The following is a 20,705-nucleotide window of genomic DNA, read 5'->3' on the forward strand; positions in this document are numbered from 1 at the left end:
CGCGTACCACAAAAAAAAAAAAAAAAAAAAAAAAAAAAGAAAGGCAAACCAGAGCTCAGAAAGAAGTGGTAATTAGACAACGAAGGTCCTACCGGAGAAAAGATGGTATGTTTCTTTATTTTGAAGATAATGCAGGAGTCGTAGAAAACAATAAGGCAAGATGAAAGATTCCGCCTTTCACAGGACCAGCTGCAGAAGAATGTGCAGACTTGTGGCCCAGGATTGCATCCAATGCTTGCAGCATTGCATGATTCTTTGGTGTATTTGTAAAAAAATAAAAATAAAAATTATTTGCTCCCCCCAAGATAAAAATAAAATAAAATAAAATAAAATAAAATCTCCTGCCATGAACAAGTAACCACCTCCTCTCCACTAAGGTAGACAGTATGGTGAAGCCATTGCCCAGAGAGCCGAGGACGAAATAGGAGGAGAAACATTGCTCATGCCCTGGCACATTGGATACTAAGCCTTGTGCCTTCCATTGGAGCCCTGATCCCTGCGCACACCTCCGCCTGAGAGACTAGAGAGAAGAGGGGAAGACGTTCCCTCTGGTTTCCAGCTTGCTTGTCAACTCACTGGTGAGTTGTATCCAGGACCGACTTCACAGGAATGCAGCCTGCATCATCCCACAAGGCTCCACACTCAGTAGGGACCCTATGTTTGGTTTAATGCTCTTTAATGCTCTTTAATGTCCATACCTTGAAATTCTTAATAATTTTACCTTCCAATTTGTCTTTTATAAGTGAAATTCCGTGGGACAATGGAAGATGCGTATGAGCAGAGGAGAGTCATGAAATAAAGGAAAAACCTTCATGTTTTAGTACCTTTAACGGCACTTTTCCCTATCTTTCAACAAGCAGCCCCATTTTCACTTTGCACTGGGCCCCAAAATTATGTAGTCGCTCCTGGTTGTATCCATGTTATTTCTGGAGAGCAACAAAAACTTTCTAAGGTAGAGGAAATCCATTCTGTCCTATATGGTCTGTTCTCCCAGCTTGAAAGCAATGTGGTCATCTTTTTGTCTGGCAATGACCCCCATCACCAAGCTTAGATTCAATTAAAGTAGAAATTAAGGATAGCATTTGAGGCAATGAGTTGATTTTGGAAAGAAAGAAAAAAATAAAGAAAATTCTGTTATAAAAATAATTACTGAAAATGTTAACAACAGCAGCTTGGAAACTCTTTTTGTTGTCTGAGAACTTTTCAAAAAGTTATTTATTGAAATCATATGACTATATCTACCACAACTACACCATGTATGAAAAGAAAATGGTTTAATCCACCTCTTCCTGGGGAGAGTAGAGTTAGTGACATTACCCAAGGCGTCTCAAATACTGGAGAGAATTTGGCCATTCGACAATGACGCAAATTAATAAAAGGCAATGCGCGCCTTTATTTTCACAACTTCCTAATTTTGAGAAAACTCTATGAACTCACAGGTTAAACTAAAATAAGAAAAACTTTAAACGAGCTGCTAAAAAATAAAAGTTAGATGGGTCATTCATAAATTAAATGATCATGACACCCAAATTTGGTAACTTGCAAAAAATAAAATAGTTTAACCTCATATTCCCAAACGACTAATATTTTTCTAATAGCCAGCCCTTCCCTATGTCTCTATTTCCAGGACGCTGTCAAAGAAGATGCAATACCTGAGCAGTAAAATCAAACACCTGTAGGGGCCAGACACATAACACAAATGTGTGACTCAGATTAGATACAAGATAACAGAGGAGATGGGACAGTAAGAACTGCATGTGTCCCTTATAAAGAGGTGTTTCATTTTGTTTTGTTTTGTTTTGAAGGGGGCCTGTGTTAGTCTGGGTCTTCTGAAAAGCAAAAACCAAGAGAGGATTAAATGTATGAGTAATTTATTAAGAGAAATACCTACGAAAGAATATGGGAAAGGAGCCAGTCTCCAAGAGGTGATGGACCGTGATGCAGGTCTGACGTGAGGGAAGGAGAGAGGGATGGAAGGGAATTTGCATGGATGCCTCCTGGGCTGCCTGGAGCTCTACAGAAAGTTCTCCAAGGCCACTGTGGGAGGCCTAAAGCCACAGTCAGAGGCGTCCCATCTCTCCCAGAAATGGACCTGCCTCAGTTTCCTGCCTCACTCAGCCTTGGAAGGCATGGCCTCAGTACCAACCAGTGATGGATTTCAAAGCTCAGAAGCTGGGGCTTCTGAGAACCACTGGAGATATGAGGTCATTCTCACGGCCCTCAGGGTGCCCACAAAATACACCTGCAGACCAGCAGTTTGAGACTCTTCCTGGGCCCAGATTACAGTTACTTTCTTCATTCTCTCGACATCTCTCCCTTGATGAACCACTGTTGTGTTTCTGTGTCTATACATCTCTTCAGACACAAGGAGAGGTTAGTCATCCAGTTCAGAGACATTGAAAGGATTCATCAGTTGAAAAACAGGACTTGCACTGCTAGGAGCAAACATTTTCAAAACCAGCTGTCCTTACAGATCTGTTGGAAGTCAGTCACTGAAGTTGCCTTCAGGCCAGAAAATTTGGATCAGGTGTCAGATTGTTCCATGGCCCCACAGAGGTCACGGTGCCCTTTGCTGAATGTGGTTTCAGAGCCAGATAAGTTATGTAGGAACAAACAGCATTTTTTTAACCAATTAATTTTATACCAGTTTTTGAAACATAAAGGACTCTCTCATCCTCTTCTTTTTATACAGAAAAGTGTTCCCCTTGGGAAAGTTCCAATGATCCCACAGTTCCTCCCATGGATACAGAAATAGTGTCAGTGTTACATTTAAAAAGTTGAGAAGACAAAACCCTGAGCGCTACGAGACCCAGGTCCTGTGAAAATATTAGCAGCAGTGTTGCCACACAGCAGGGCTGAAAGTATCATGGCTGTATTCCCCAAGGGGGCCTCAAGTTAGCAAAATTATTCTGCTGAAGGCTGAAAGAAAATAAAGAAGAAAGCTCCCTGTAAATACAGAACCAGTGAAGAGAGCAACAACAAAAGGGCATCCTTTTAAAAACACAAATGAAATATGAAACACGAAGGAAGATTAACAGCTAAGCCTTCACGGGGGTGGGGGGAGGGGCGGGGACCAGAAAAAAAGGAAACCTTGTTGTTGACATGTCCAAAATGCCACCTGAGAAAGCTGAGTGCAAGGGGCCTATCAGGGGGAAATGATGGTCTTCTTGTTCAAGATCTTTTCTCTAAAGGATCCAATGCCCCTAAAATAACATGGCATGCATTTTGGGGAAGAGATGAGTAGAGAAATACTTTGTCAAGAACTAACATGGGGTGATTGCCAGGGAGCAAGCAGACGACTGAATAAAAAGGGGAGTGACAGTTATATGAAGGTAGAGATTAAAGAAAAATCATCTAAGTGTAAACTTAATACATGTACATTTTATTGATATAAGTTATGCTTCAATGAAGTTGAAAAATCTTAACAGAAAAAAAAAACTAACATGGGGTATAGAAGAATAAAAATGTGAGACTTGGGTGTGAGCCACATTTTACTGATATTGTTAACCAAGTGTGTGGTTACACTGTGTATTCTAAAAATGGAATTGTAACATGATCGGTGTGTTGCCTTTCCAGGTGATGTGTCTTCTACTAGGACATTCAAACATCCTCAAATCCATCCTGACCCCCAACAAACAGCCTGCCCTCATGTTTTCTTTCAAGAAATGGCAGCCCTGTCTATTCCGGAAACCTACCCATGTTGGAAAACTCCTCTTCTCCAGCCTTATACAACCCATCATCAAGACCTCTCGGTTTCACTTCCTCTTGACTCCATATGCTTCTTGTAACCGTAACCTCCACCCTGGTCTAAACGAAGGTCACTTTTTTCCTACCCTCCAGAGACAGCCATCCAACGGGTCCCCTTGATTAGACTCTTTCTCCACACCCCCCGTCCTTCTCCAAAGAACAGCCAGTGACCTTCCCAAGACATAAATGGCTCATATTGTTCCACTGTAGTCTCAACCTCTCCGGTGGCTTCCAATTCTGCTTTAATTACAAAGACCCCCATCCTCAACATGCCCGACAAGATCTTCATGTGTGTAGCCCCCCTTGCTAATACATCCACCCCATCTGCTCGGTCCCTACATAGCATCAACGCCGCCTTCTTCCGGTTCTTCAAATACTGTGCTCTTCGTTGCCTCAGAGCCTTTGCAAATACTGTGCCCTCTGACCCCATCTCCTCACCTCTTCCCTCCTGCATTTCATGGAGTTCAGAAGGATTTTCCTCAAGAAAGCTTCCCTGCCACATCCTTAACTATCCCGTCCCAGAATAACTGAGGTCCTTTTCACACTTTTTGTAGCATGGTTGCCATTTTAGTGTATTTATGGGATGATTTGACTAATCTCTGTCTTTATATCTAGAGTGAGGCCAGGAACCATGTCTGTTTTCTCAATTATTCCCCTTGTGGCTAGCCCAGCACCTGGCACAGAGGTGAATAATTGTGTTGGATGGATGGATGGATAAGTACAAAAATATTATAAATGCATAAACCAAATACATCTTTCCAGGGGCAGAAATAAATTTCCAATGTAGATAAACGCTAATGGGTAAATATACCACATTTTCAATGTTTTAATTGTTTTGAATAGGTAATACATTTACATGCTTCAAATCTAAAAGATATCCATTGAGAAGATTTGTTCCTACCCTGTATCCTTCTATTCCATTCTTCACCACCCCTATAAGGCACCCTACTTCTACTAGTATCTTATATCCTTGTATCTTCACACAGATACGAGCAAATACATGTTCTTAGTTTCACTTTTTCTTACACCAAAGAGAGCATACCATACACATTGTCAGTTTACCCAGAGCTTCTTACTCTTCTGTACAGGTGGGTGGTAGTCTGTTTATTTAACCCTTCCCCTCCTCTCTGTCTTTTTTTTTTTTTGCTCTTTCAAACAAGACTGCCATGAATAACACTGTGCATGTGTCATTTTGCATGTGTCCAGGTCTGACTGTAAAGTCAACTCCTACAGATGTAGGATAGCTGGGTCAAAGTGTAAATACACTGGTAATTTTGCTAGATTTCCATCTATATGCATTTTAAAGTCTCATTTTAGAAATCTACAACTTCGAAAAAAGGTAAGTTAGGAGATAGTGGGGTAAGCCTTAGAGCCAGAAATGTCTGGGTTTGAATCTTCACTCTATTATTTATCAACTATGTTAGCATGGGTTAGATAACCTCTCTGAGCCTCAGTTTTGTGGCTTCAAACAATTCCCAAACCTCCATCTGCAGCTGAGACTCTCCTCACTTGTCCAGTTGCCAACTGGATACCTCCTCGGGTATGCCCCGCATCCTTAAGTTGCAAATATTTAAAACAAAACTCACGATCTGTCCCTTAAACTGGATTCTATTCCTGCATTCTCCAGTCATCCAAAGACACAGAGACCTGAGGGTTTTCTTCTGCCATTTCTCCCTCTACCCAGTCCCAATCCAGTCACCAAATCCTGGTCATTCTTCTTCCCAAATCCTTCTGGAATCTGTTTCTTCCTTTATTCTCTTTCCATCTGTCCCATTTTAGCTGTTCATAGCTTCCCAACTGGACTATTATAAAAGGGACCAGGCTAGTTTTTCTGACTCTGGTCTCAGGGCCTTTTAGGACGATCTCGCTAACCAGTTGTAAAGTGATCATTCTAGAACACTAACCAGGTCTTGTTTCTCCCTGGATGAAAGCCACTTGTTGTCCTCCACCTTCTGGAGGCAGGTGTCTAAACAAACAGCATGTAAACCGTATGAACCACAGCCTTCTCTCAGCTTCACCTCCAGCCCCTCGCCTGGCCTCTGGCTACAGCAAACTTCTGCCTTCCTCTGGGAACCTATCTCACCCAAACAGATTTCTCTTTGCACAAGGAACTCTTCCTGTATGTTTTTCATTCATTTATTCATTCAGCAAATATTTCTGAGTGGCTAAGATTTATCCTTTAATTTAAAAAAAAAAGATGTCTGGCATGCCTCAGACTACTGGACCCCCGGAAGCTTCACTGGTGCAACAGATCCCTGAATTTTCATAGGGTAAATCTCCCAGCTCTGCTACACAGGTGTCTTACTAAGGCAGTATTTCTCAACATGGCACTATTAAAATTCGGGGACAGACAATTCTTTGTTGAAGGGTGAGGGTTGTCTCAAGCATTGTAGAATGTACATCCCTGGACTCTACCCACTAAATACTAGTTACTCACAATCCCCCATTTTTAACAACCAAAAATGTCTCCAGACATTCTCAGGTGTACCCTGGGAGTTAAAATCCCTTGATCGAGAACCCCTGTGTTAGGGTGTCTATGATACTTGCAGCACCCTGATCAGTAAGTCCAAGTAGCATGATGTCATTCGTAGGTGGGCAGATGATGTTTGGTAGAATGTCAGGATGAGCAAGGTCCCAGCGGACGTGTAGACAGCGAATGTATACTGCTGCCCTTGCCATGTGAAGGGCAACCACTCGGGATTCTCCCCGTTGATGTGGATTGAGAAGAAAGCATCTGCTAGATCAGTAGTCCCATAACCAAGTTTAGGAATGTGTGGTGATCTTCCACATTCAACACATCTGGTACAGCAGCTTCAAAAGGGATTATCACCTGAATAAGTTTAAGGAGGACTAATAACACCTGCCATAATTCATCTGGTCATTACAGGGATGCAATGGGTAAACTGAACGGAGATATTATAGGAACCACCACTTTGCATCCCTTATGTCTTTGATGGCGAATATCTGTAGTTCTTCCCTAGAATACAATATTACTTCTGATTACCTACCTTGGATAATGGGGGAAGAACGGTTTCAGATAGTTTTATTTGGCCCTTCCTACCATAACGTCCCACACTCCACAAGTCAGAAAACCTATTGGGGGTTCTGCCCACCATTAAATATATCTATCCTATTTGGGAATCTGAGAAATAACCACAGGGTAGTTTTGTGGACCCAAAGAGCCATTATAAAATGGACTTTGGGGAAGACTTCATTTGTCACCTGGCCTCCTAAAGCTGCTAATCTAACTATGGGACCAGTATGTGGCATTTCAGATACCCTGGTACTACTGTCAGCTTAGACCTTATATATAGTAGTTCTTAAAAAGTCTGGCTAGTCTCCATTCCCTAGCACTAGTTACTTGGGGAAATATCTACAGATCCCTTGAAGGGGAGGATTAGAGGAATATATTTTCATGTATACTAGTGAGAAATAGTAATGTTCTTCTTCAAGAGGACCTCAGCCTCCCTTAGAATCTACAGATTCGAGATATGTAAACTGACTTACATTTGAAAACCAAGCAAGAAGCCATAATTTTCCACTGCAGTGACTGATGATAACATTCTGCTCTCCAGCTTTCGTTTTTGTTATTATTATACAATTTTAACAACACCCTAGTCAGCTGTCCATCTGTCTCCTGTCTAGAAACACCACAATCTGTTAGTCATTGCCACAAATCTCTGAAGGTTAAGGCACCCTAACTGCTACTCTGTGGTGCTTCCGGTTATAATAAGCATGGCTACCTTTGCCTCCGGTGGTTAAGAGCTGCCACCTAGTCTTTTAATTGTGGAATCTCATTACCCCCATTGACATTAAGGAGTCTATGGCAATGTTTATCACCATTAAGCTCAGCCTACAGAAGACAGACACCAACCTCTCAAAGATGTCAGTGAGCCCTTAATTTGTGACTTTGTATTGCCTTCAGAGGAAGTGTCCTCCAGTCTCTTTCAAGAAACAGAGTTAAGTGGAGGGTTCTTAGGTTTTACATAGTAAACCCATTCTAATATTCCCAACTCTCTGAGCCTTACCCTTTCTTCACACTCCTGCACCTCCACTTTATCAACTGTAGGCCATCATCCTGCCTAAATGTCAAGGAGCCACCCCTACAGACCAGCTCCAGGTGACCATGACAATCTAACACCCTCAAGACCCACTCCTACACATTTTTGCTGGTGCACATTTGACAGCTCCTGTATGTCCTTTGACACATAGATTGTTTTCCTTGGAGCGGAGAGCTGTGACCAGACCTGGCTCTGGCTATTACCCAGGAGACAACAAGGGATGATAGGGACCAATAGTGAGAAAAACAATGGTCAGCAGTGAAGCATCGCCTCTGGGAGGTCATGGTGTGATTCCCCTGGGAAGGGGAGGCTGATCTCTTCAAGTCATTGGGACAGCTTCTGCCAGCCGGGAAGCTTCAGGCCATTTGGGATCCAATATTCTCAGTCTCAACCAGACAAATGTCACCATCCAAGGGTCCCACTTTTTTCCCCATCAGGGAATTTCCTTTGACATAGAGGAGCCACTAAGGCTGTACATTTATTCTTTACATTTCTAACATCTTATCATCAGATCCTGCTTTAAAAGTCTTCTGCCTTGCAGCCTGAGGAGATGAGAACCCCCTTTACAGCTACCACAGGAATACCCTGGCTTTCAAAGAGAGGCTCAAGATAGCACCTATCATTTTTCTGCAAAGCTTCCAGAGCCTTCAAAAGTGATCACCCCACATCACCGTCCTAATATTTATTGCCTCAAAACAGACTGAGTGCCAAAGTGAAATGATATCCCCACACTGTACCTCCACCTCCTCCTCATCCTCTTTAACTTCGGATAAAGGCTTTAGTAATCGTGATGCCGCCATATGTGGAGGGTTGTCACCACACACTCACCACTGCCAAAGTCCACCAGAGGGTCTGCTTTCTAGAGCCAACCTAGGTTCCCACTCTCTTGGCCCAGGTTCTCTAGACAATAGACCCTGGGGCATATGTTCATTTGCTAATACTTCATTCAAAGGTGTGATCCTGGAGAACGGGGTGGGGGAGGGATAGAGCAGCGAGGCAGGGGAGAGGGAGCCCAAATGCACGAGGGCAGGGTACTGAGTTGGCCAAAGCTTTGTGACAGCATGGCTGACTGTGCAGCCTCACGTGATGTCTTCAGGAAGGTTGTAGGAACTGTTGCATCTCAGAACAGTTTCTGAAGAGAAAGGAAAAAGAACTCATTGACCAGCCCCTTCCTATCTGCTGCCTCCCACTGGGTGAAGTTGGCCCCATGGGGTTTTCATCCCTCCACATTTCCAAGATGTCCCAGCCTCCTCCGGGGCAGTGGCCTCTTCTTGCTGGTCAGGCTGCATGGAGAGTGGCAGCTGCAGTAATCTGACGTCGTGACCACAGGAACAGAGCAAGTCATTGCTGGCGCAGCTCCAGCCAGTAGGCAAGAGGGAGGTGCAGATCTGGGCGGGTACAGAAGCTGAGTCTGGCACAAGCCCTGAACACTACCGTTGCATTTGGATTAAATAACGTCAGTGAGTTGGATCTAAAGGAGGTCATTTCAGCACAGATACAAGATACAAAAACATGCGAAATCTTTTCTTATCCTTTTCAAATTCATGTCCTTAGATTTTTTTATTTTTTTAAGAACGAAAGCTGCATAGCAGCTAAGATGTTGACATTTCCTTAATATATTCATTGAACTTGAGAAACTAACCACAGATTTTCAGGGAATTCCACCTGTTTAACCGAGAAAGTTAATGTAGGAAGCCAGAAATGTTTGAAATTATAAATTCTATGCCACTGGGCACAGTCTAACAGCTCACTACTGCTATTCTGTCAGATGGATTTTTTCTCTAACTAGTCAAACTGCATAAATTCTCCACTTCTATTTGTACTTTGTAGCCAAAGCTCCTTCAGCTTCTTACAGCCTCACCAACTCTCCAGCTGAACGACGTCTCTGACTGCAGGGCAACTCTACCTGTGTGCTGCGGGGGAAGAGCTGACTTGTCCGAAACTCCAATTTGGTAAAATACAAGACAAAGGGCTAGAGAGAAAGGAAAGGATTTTCTTTTAAAGTCTCCCATTTGTACTAACCGTGAGCCAAATTGAATTTGAGGGACTTGTGTATTTTAATTGTAAAATGTACTATACCTGACTTCATTACAGATTCTGCTCTTAAAGTGACATCATATTTTATCTGGATTAGGAAAATTGTTCTTTAAAGATACTGAAGTGATGAGGAATATGGGATTAACAAACTACTATACATAAAATAGGTAAGCAACGAGGATTTACTGTATAGCACAGGAAACTATACCCAATATCTTGTAATAACCTATAATGGAATATAAAAAAAGAATCACTATGCGGTACACCTGAAACTAACACAATATTGTAAATCAATTATACTTCAATTTAAAAAAAAAGATACTGCAGCAAATTTTTTATTGCTAAGTGTCATTTTGTGATATGAAGAATCACGACTTATTTTATCTGTTTTTTACGTTCAAATCTATCCAAAAATCTTTCAGGACAATATACCGGTATTTCACATCGAACTTAGGGCCTAGTATCCAAAACATGCTTCACTTCTGTATTAAATGAATAATACAATGCAATACAAAGCAATACGGACTAAAATCAGGAGCAAAAACAAAAATGCATTCAATGGCATGAGGGCAAATTTGCCGTGGCTGCAACGTCTCCTGTTACAGCCTACCCAACGTGCCGTCACCATATCGTTCTGGTTTTGCATTCAGTAAACCAGTAGTCACGTGGCATTTGGATGCCGAGACAGGGCAAAGTTTAGAGCATAATCTTTCATTTTAATCTTCCATCCTCATGAGATGTGACGCATATGCAGCTATCTTTGGACTGCTCAACTTCCAAACATCCACTCCCTCCCTGCATGGACACAGGCCCACAAAAGAACGAAATTGATAGCTCTGAAGTAGAGACAGCCCACACAAAGTTAACCAGCAATAGGAATATGGAGTGGTTTGCGGGGGGGAGGGGTTCCCAATAAGAATACCCTCTGTCAACATGAATCTTTTAGACGAGATCACAAAGGGACTCCCTTAAACATCCAAGCAAACAACAGCTACCCTTGGTTCCCAGCCACAGCGCCCTCTGCTGAGTATCGAGGAGGGTCCCCCACAAGCATACTTTGCTTTACACTCAACTATTTTTCAATTTATTCACTTTCTGGAGTAAAATGAGGAAGAAAATTACGCAGTTAAGAGCCATGTAGGAAAAAAGACCTCACACAACAAAGGTATCCACTAAATGCTTGGTGAATGAATGAATGAATGAATGAATGAGTCAGTGAACGTATCTGAGCATGACATGGCACAACAAGCATTTTTTTGAACCTCAGATCCTATGTAGCCAGTCAAAGCTTTGGTCAGTTAAACTAAGCAATGTCCTTTTTTTTTTTTTTTAATTATTATTATTATTATTTTGGCTGTGTTGGGTCTTCATTGCTGTGCCCGTGCTTTCTCTAGTTGCGGCGAGCAGGGGCTACTCTTCGTCGAGGTGTGCGGGCTTCTCATTGCGGTGGCTTCTCTTGTTGCGGAGCATGTGCTCTAGGTGCGCGGGCTTCGGTAGTTGTGGCACGCAGGCTCAGTAGTTGTGGCGCACGGGCTTAGTTGCTCCACGGCATGTGGGATCTTCCTGGACCAGGGCTCGAACCCGTGTCCCCTGCATTGGCAGGCGGATTCTTAACCACTGAGCCACCAGGGAAGTCCCAGCAATGTCTTTTTAATCTCTTTCTAAAATACTATAAACAGCTATCACACTTATTTTAAAAGTAATAATACTAAAATATGGAAAATAAGAAATGGAAGTTCCCAAAGTCCTATTCCTTAGAGGTTATCTCCCTTAACAGTTTGCTGCATATTCTTCCAGGGTTTTTTCCCATGCATATATAGAGTATACATACATATTTTTAATAAATGGGGTCCTAAACTGCATACTATTCTGTAAGTCACTTTTTTTTTTTGCCGCACCACACGGCTTTCAGGATCTTAGTTCACCCACCAGGGATTGAACCCGGGCCATGGCAGTGAAAGCACCAAGTTCTAACCACTGGACCCCCGGGGAATTCCCTGTAAGTCACTTTTTAAATCTAAGTCTCTATTACAGACATTTTACATGTCAGAATATATAGTAACTATATCTCACTTCTTTAAATGCTAAATAATATTCCATAAGTCACTTAACTTACCCCCTATAGTTGAAGTATAATTGTAAGGTCAAAAATATAGGCACTTTTTAAAAATAGATATTGTTAAATGTCTCTAAAAAATTATACCACCATCATCAATACTGAGTACTGTTAGCCTTCTTAATACGCGTAATCTCATGGAGAAAATGCTATTTCATTGTTTTAATTTGTATTAATTTGATTATCAGTAAGTATAAGCATCTCTTCTGCCTATAAGCTATGTATACTTTTTCTTCTATGAATTGCTTTTTCATAACCTTTGTCCATTTTAAATTGGATTGTTAATTGCTTGCTTACTGATTTGTAGGCACTTAGACACTTCTTATATTAACCTTTTTAAATTACATATGGTGAATATTTTTCCCAGCTTGATATGCTTCTTTTATATTGGGTTATATAGCTTTTAGTTATATAGAAGAGTTTTATTTCACTGTTATCAAATATGTCATTCTAAACCATTTGACTTCTGGGCCATACGTCATTTTTTTTAAATGCTTTGCTCACTCCAACATAATGAAAATACTTCCTATGTGCTTACTAGCATTTTAAAGATTTTTCTTAATGTTTAGATCTATAATCATTTCAGATTCACTTTTGTATGTGATATAAGTTAAAGATATAACTTTCTTTTTAAATGTTTTATTTCTTAAATCTTAGCTTATTTTTTAATTTTACCAAATTATAGCCAGATGTGTAAACATAATTCGTTCAATAATTTATCCTTTCTTCACCGATGTAAAATGCCTCCTTTATCATATACCAATTCCCCATGTACAGTTGAAGGCTTTACGAGCAAAGACTAAGGTTTTCAGGAGAAGAAGCAATTCTGCCCAAGACTGCAACACAGAAACCCTGGCTGAGTCTCCAGCCTGCCTGGTCTGCCCTGCGGAGTCAGGACTCAAGACAGTAACATCAGCTCTCAGTATCCTGTTCATCTCTTGGTCTACTCCTGGGCTAGCATCTCACTCTTTTAATTACTGTAACTTTATAGTTCATTTTCACATCCAGAAAAGTAAGACTCTCCTTCATTCTTCTTTTTGAAAAGTTTCTTGACTCTTCTAGAGCATTTGCTTTTCCAGATTAACTTTAGAATCAAATCTGCGATAGTACGATCATATACGTTCTGCCTTGGAAGATCTCCTCTCTTCCTGCATCCAAAGTACACTAACTAGGCCTCTTTTGTGTGTTGGCCATCGTATGTAGGGACCACTCTTGCAATGGTTCCAAGCATCAGAGAGCCGCAATCTAAGATGTCACAGACGAATAAATAATACATTTCCACCGCAGTGGGGGAAATAAAGGATGACCTGGATGTCCAAAGCAGGTCACCTAACCCAGATTTCGTGTCAGAAAAGTTTCCATAATAGGTGATATCTAAACATTGACATAAATAATATTAGGAGCTGGACAGGAAAGACAGAGGAGAGTATTTCGGGAAGACAGAAGAGCAGGGCAGTGAGGAAGAGAAGGCACATTGAGCCACAAGACCTGAAATGTCCAATGTGACTAGAACATGGCGGCCACGACCAGGGGCCTAACAAGCTCCATGAAGACATCTGTGCTCTTTCCCAAGAGCAACGAGCTGCCTTAAAAAGGGTTGGACGGAAGAGAGTAAAGGAAATGAGTCGGAGTCATTGAACCATCATTGAGTGCCCAAGCATCCCCTCTTTTCCCAGTGAAGTGCAGCACTGTCACAGGGGGTGGTACCATTGACCAGTTCTGGCCAATGGGCTGTGAGTGGAAGTGATCGACGGCATTTCCATGCCAAAGCCTTTAAAAGCTGACCCCCCCACCCTGGTTGCCCCAGCAACCTGGAAGCCACATACAGAGATCTTGGCTTCCCAATATGGAAGTGGCCTGGATCACCAGGTCCCTGAGTGTAGGACAGTGCCCTGAAGACTCGCCTGACCCACACCAGAATTTTCATGAGCAAGAAAGAACACTTTATTGTGTAAGCCATGGAGTTCTAAGGTATATTTATTGCTACAGTACAGCCTGGTGCTAACCTGACTAAGAATGTCTCCAAATACAATCTGATGACAGGGGATCCAGCTTCTCAGAGCTCCGCAACACCACTGAAAGTCCTTGTCTTCAGAAGCTGAGAATGCTCCTTCCTCTTTGGGGGAGAAAAGGACTAATATCAGCAAGGCCGTCGCTATGCCTTCTCGGGGGTTTACAAGCTACTCCGTTGATGAACACTTGGCTCTACTGAGCAGGCGTGAGATGCTTCCTGCACAGAGAATGTTAAGTGATCTGCCATTTTCCACTCTCTCTCCCCTGCTTCATGGTTGTACCTTTCTTTCTTATGTCCCCTTGTTCCTTCATCCCTGGCCTTTTTCCTATCTTTCTTCAGCAGTGAGATGGTGCTGGCTGATAACTCAAGGGTGGCCACGTGGCAGCTACGGCCACAAGCAATGTCCTAACCTCCAGCCCCGCTGCACTTCCAAGAGGGAGGACAGACTCCCTAGCACTGCTGCTGCAGGCACAGCAACCCAAGTTCAAATCCAGCCCAGTCTCTTTCCTCTTTGTATGCAGTCTGAGAGTTTCTTAACTTCTCTGAGATTTCATTTCCTATTCTGCAAAACGAGGATAGTGATACTTACTTGAGAGTCTTACGGGGATTATAGGAAAAAACAAATGTAACGTTCCCAGCACAGTGCCTGGCGCAGAATATGAATTTCCTAAAAGTCTGTTTCCTTTGCCCTTTCTCCTGAGGGAGAAACCGACTCCTCTCAGATCTCCATGGCTTAATCCTACATCTATCTATGTCGGCCTTTTGATGGGCAAAACTGCACTCTTAGGTCTGTGGAGGATACAAATGATCAGACAATGTAGCTGAGGAGGCCAGACGTACTCACGGGGAAAAGTTAACAGGTTAATTATTAATTAGATGTGTAGATACCCGAGGGTTTAATATAAGCCATAAGCGCTAAAGAAATCCAGAGAAAGGAGAGACATGCTTAGGCTCCTGGGACTGAGGCTAAGGATTCAGCACAGGGAGGCGGGGATAAAGAAGCAGCGCCTGCTTTCCCGAAGGCCGGGTCTCCCATCTCTGGGTCCGCATCCACTCTAGTTCAAGATGGGCTTCAGATTGATAGCTGTCCCAACGATGACAGAGATGGAGAGAGATTTTCGGACAGGCTCTGTCCACTCACAGCAGATACATCTCTGGGTACTACCCACTGATTCGGCAGGATATAACAAGTAAACTTTTGAAGGAATGTGCCCACCCTAGAAAAGATTTTAGAGGGTCCCCTCTGTGTAAGGCACAAGGGTGGTCACTCCAAAGGGTATACTTGATATCAAAGGCGGAGACTATGCCGGGTACCCTTGCCAAGCCAGAACCTAACACCAGCACCAGGCACCCAGAGGTTATTTACAGACTGTCATAGGAGGTTCCCATGGCTCTGCAAACATGCCTACAAATGCCCTCAAACTTCTAGAGAGGTGGGGTCAGCTCCTGATTGGGAATGACACCGTCAGCTTACTCAGCTGCACGTGTGCTTTAGCCGGGACGTACAGTTCCGTTCAAAAATCTCACAACGGTGGGGATCATTTAGTAAATGTATAGAAACTTCAAATCACTACTGTGTGAACCTGGAACCAATATAGTGTTGTAGGTCAATTACACTTCAATTTTTTTAAAAAAAGAGAGAAAAGAAAGGATGTAATCACAGTATTCTAATAGGTTCTCTCTGCAGTGAACAATATTTACATAATTAGAATGTTGCAAACACTAATTATTGGCATAATAAAAAGTATGATAATTTGGGGGAAAGAATGAGGAAGGAGAGGTAGAGGTATTAAATCTTCATCTCTTATAACACTGATAAATTTAAAAATTGCTTTTTTCTTTTCTTTTTATTATGTCTATACAAGACAATAAATGTTAACTAAACCTACTGTGGTCGTCATTTACAATATTTATAAATCAAACAATCACACTGTACACCTTAAACTTAATAGAGCAATGTGTGCCAACAGTTTCTCAATAAAACTGGGGAAAAAAAAAAAATCTAACAAAGCTCCAGCCACCACTCCCAAAGGAAAACATGAATTTTAGTGTGATCCTATCACATTAAGTATGCAAAAATATGCAAAGTTGCATATCGACATAATATATCCACTGGCTGAAGACTCTCACATCAAACGGCATATTCAAAGGCCAGCATAAAAGCAAAACAAATGAATAGTGACTACGTTAAAATGTTCACTTCTGCTTCTTTTCAGAACCCTCTGGGTACATGGAAATGTAAGGGAATAACAGGTTGATTGTTCTTTAGACTTTAACGTAAACACAGGCCAACAGTGTGACACAGCTACCAAAAACACAAATGAGATCTCAGGACGGATAAATTAATAGAAGCATAGCGTCATAAGCAAAGGAGGTGACAGATCTCTGTACATGAACGATGTGCGGGGTCTATATTGCTACTGGACAACTCCTGCAGGAGGTGAGAGTGTTCTCCCTTCGCATCAGAAAGCAGTGAGGACGTTCAGACAGGAGACAATAAGGCAACATAAACACCAGTGTCATCTTTAAACATTGCAAGGACCTCAGTATGAAGAGAGCTGGATTTTTTTTCATACAGTTTCAAAGGGCAACTGAGACCAAAAGACAAAATCGAGAGGGAGACAATTTTCAGCCAAATGTGAAGGAGACCTTTCCAACAATGAAGGCTGTTCAAAAACTGGAACAGTCTCATGAGGTGGTGGGCCTCCTTGCACTGAAGCTTTCCTACAAAGGTGTCTTCCCACTTTTTTGGCTGCATGAAAATTTAGAGGAACATGAGATTCTTCAAGTTTCAAGGCAGGTTTTGTAGACAGCATCCCTTAGGACAGAGAGTTTAGGTTGGGTGGCCTCAAATGACTGCATAGAAGCTAACCAAAAATTCTTGCTTCCTCAGATATTATTTTCCCCTATTACAAAGGTTAAGAATTTCCCGGGTCAGATTTTAAAGGCGCATTTAATCGGGTCATTAAAGTTCAGTCCTTTTCCCAACTGGCAAGTCCTGTGCTCACTGGCCTTTGTGCGGTTCTGCCCTCTCCTCTCCCACCCCAAAGTCACACCCACACTCTTGCTAAAAGCTATGGACTCTAAACCTCATCATGTATAATGCAGAAAGGGAATCATTGATTTTGTTCTCATTAGTCATCATAATGCTTTTCTCTTATATGTACTTAATCACTGTGGTTTCTCCAAGAATGGAAAGCTTTCCTTTCTATGGGAGAATCTAAATAGCTCTCTAAACAGACAGCAGCTGAGCAAACAGTGCAGAGAATTCTGGTGCCCTGTGATGAGAGCCACCACACCCTCAGCCAAGGCCAAGCAGCTCCTGGCACGGCAGCCAAATGACAAATAGCTGTGGAGTGATTCCTTTTGATCAACGGTGGATGCTTCCATTTCTTACAAGAATGTTCCATCCAGCTTTGTGGTTAGTCACAAAGCCTGAAAATGATAAATGTACTAGAGAATCAGCCAGTGTTTCCCTTCCAGGACTAGGACCAGACGGAGCCCAGGCAGCACCACTGCAACAGGAAATAGCCATACAGCTGGCCCCCTGGCAAGGGGCCGGCATGAAAGGCTTCTCCCTGGAGACCTCATTTCTCCGCAGCCTTCGCTGCGCACCCTGCCTGGCCCGCTCTGCCTGTCTCTGCCCAGTGATCAGGCCTTTCGTACTTTGCAATCTTAAGCACAGGAAACGCACAAGTCAGCACCCACAAAAGCACACATCACCTCTTGCTCCTAAGGAGAATTCCCAGCAGCTGTTTAACAGGGTATATGCCCACTCACATTATCTAATTGCTGAGGCAGGATGAGACGGGGTGGGGAAAAAAAAAAAAGGAATGAATGACTCCTGTGAGACTGCAGACTGTTGAATAATAACCAGTTGGCATTCTTCCCTTAAGTCATGTTCTAGTGTCAGCGGGGGAGATGTAGGTTTGAGAAGTGTTGCAGCCTCCTTGTGTTCTAGGGGAAGAGGGCTGGCCACGGGCTTTTGCTAAATAAAGAGGCTCCTTGGGGCTGGCACCGGGAGGAGTATTTCCAGCTCAAAGCACCAGGGGATGCTGCAGCAGGAGGAAGGGATAGAAGAGTACAGTGTCTTCAAGGCCAAGGCCGCCCGAGGTCTGACTCTGGGCATGGTCAGCCTCCCAGAGGAGGCCACAATGATCTTGCAGCCTGTCTCCTTGGGGGCAGGACTGCTTGGCTTCTTGCTCTGTGGGAGAAAGTATGAAGCCTTGTCTTTAATTTGCATTTTCTCATTAAGTGGAGTCAAGCCCTTTTACATCTGTGGATATTGTGGTTGCCTTGACTGGGTAGTGTCTTTACATTCCAAATTCCAAATTACCAGCTACAAACACACTTTTATTTATTTGCCATCTGTCTTTACACAACCTGGAACACACTCAAAGGAAGCTGAGCCTCATGCTGTCAAATCACTATTTTTCCCAGGTTGTGCTGAGCTCAGGCTACAGAACCCTGACCGCATTACTAAAGTTGGGTCTACCCGGGCCAGGTCTTACTGCTGAACATTGACCAGAGGCTTTTAAATACAGGACTTGGTGAGGGAAGTTTATAGCAGTACAATCCTACCTCAAAACACAGACCTACTAGAGCATGGACTTGAGGACATGGGGAGGGGGAAGGGTAAGCTGTGACGAAGTGAGAGAGTGGCAGGGACATATATGCACTACCAAATGTAAATTAGATAGCTAGTGGGAAGCTGCCGCATAGCACAGGGAGATCACCTCTGTGCTTTGTGACCACCTACAGGGGTGGGATAGGGAGGGTGGGAGGGAGGGAGACACAAGAGGGAAGAGATATGGGAACATATGTATATGTATAACTGATTCACTTTGTTGTAAAGGAGAAACTAACACACTATTGTAAAACAGTTATACTCCAATAAAGATGTTAAAAAAAAATAAAAAATGAAAAACCAAAAAAAAAAAAAAAAAAAAAAGAAACATGGGGCTTCCCTGGTGGCGCAGTGGTCGCGCGTCCGCCTGCCGATGCATTCTTTGAGAAGATAAACAAAATTGATAAACCACTAGCCAGACTCATCAAGAAAAAAAGGGAGAAGACTCAAATCAATAGAATTAGAAATGAAAAAGGAGTAGTAACAACAGACACTGCAGAAATACAAACGATCATGAGAGATTACTGCAAGCAACTATATGCCAATAAAACGGACAACCTGGAAGAAACAGACAAATTCTTAGAAAAGCACAACCTTCCGAGACTGAACCAGGAAGAAATAGAAAATACAAACAGACGAATCACAAGCACTGAAATTGAAACTGTGATTAAAAATCTTCCAACAAACAAAAGCCCAGGACCAGGTGGCTCCACAGGCAAACTCTATCAAACATTTAGAGAAGAGCTAACACCTATCCTTCTCAAACTCTTCCAAAATATAGCAGAGGGAGGAACACTCCCAGACTCATTCTACGAGGCCACCATCACCCTGACACAAAAACCAGACTAACATGTCACAAAAAAAGAAAACTACAGGCCAATATGACTGCTGAACATAGATGCAAAACTCCTTAATAAAATACTAGCAAACAGAATCCAACAGCACATTAAAAGGATCGTTCACCATGATCAAGTGGGGTTTATCTCAGGAATGCAAGGATTCTTCAATATATGCAAACCAATCAATGTTATACACCATATTAATAAATTGCAGGATAAAAACCGTATGATCATCTCAACAGATGCAGAAAAAGCTTTCGACAAAACTCAACAACATTTATGATAAAAACTCTCCAGAAAGTAGGCATAGAGGAAACTTACCGAACATAATAAAGGCCATATATGACAAACCCACAGCCAACATCGTTCTCAATGGTGAAAACCTGAAACCATTTCCTCTAAAATCAGGAACAAGACAAGGTTGCCCACTCTCACCACTATTATTCAACATAGCTTTGGAAGTTTTAGCCACAGCAACCAGAGAAGGAAAAGAAATAAAAGGAATCCAAATCAGAAAAGAAAAAGTAAAAGTGTCACTGTCTGCAGATGACATGATACTATATGTAGAGAAACCTAAAGATGCTACCAGAAAACTACTAGAGCCAATCAGTGAATCTGGTAAAGTAGCAGGATACAAAATTAATGCACAGAAATCTCCTGCATTCCTACACACTAATGATGAAAAATCTGAAAGAGAAATTAAAGAAACACTCCCATTTACCACTGCAACAAAAAGAATAAAATACCTAAGAATAAACCTACCTAAGGAGACAAAAGACCTGTATGCAGAAAACTATACCCACGCACATATGGTCACCTTATCTTTGATAAAGGAGGCAAGAATATAGAGTGGAGAAAAGACAGCCTCTTCAATAAGTCGTGCTGGGAAAACTGGACAGCTACAGGTAAAAGAATGAAATTAAAACACTTCCTAACACCATACATAAAAATAAACTCAAAATGGATCAAAGACCTAAAGGTAAGGCCAGACACTATAAAACTCTTAGAGGAAAACATAGGAAGAACACTCTTTGACATAAATCACAGCAAGATCTTTTTTGATCCACCTCCTAGAGTAATGGAAATAAAAACAAAAATAAACAAATGGGACCTAATGAAACTTAAAAGCTTTTGCACAGCAAAGGAAACCATAAACAAGACGAAAAGACAACCCTCAGAATGGGAGAAAATACTTGCAAACGAATCAACGGACAAAGGATTAATCTCCAAAATATATAAACAGCTCATGCAGCTCAATATTAAA

At 42.2% G+C, this 20,705-nt stretch overlaps 1 protein-coding gene and 1 pseudogene across 16 annotated transcripts in view; one reads left to right on the plus strand and one right to left on the minus strand.

Annotated features, from left to right (window-relative positions):
* The window catches only part of LOC102979954 (60S ribosomal protein L23-like), a 589-nt pseudogene extending 338 nt beyond the window's left edge, over nt 1-251 (plus strand).
* The window catches only part of SETD4 (SET domain containing 4), a 468,053-nt gene that overhangs the window by 359,861 nt on the left and 87,487 nt on the right, over nt 1-20,705 (minus strand). The gene's annotated exons all lie outside the window — the stretch shown is intronic.

The sequence above is a fragment of the Physeter macrocephalus genome, chromosome 8 (genome assembly GCF_002837175.3).
Source record: "Physeter macrocephalus isolate SW-GA chromosome 8, ASM283717v5, whole genome shotgun sequence".
NCBI classification, from domain to species: Eukaryota; Metazoa; Chordata; class Mammalia; order Artiodactyla; family Physeteridae; genus Physeter; species Physeter macrocephalus.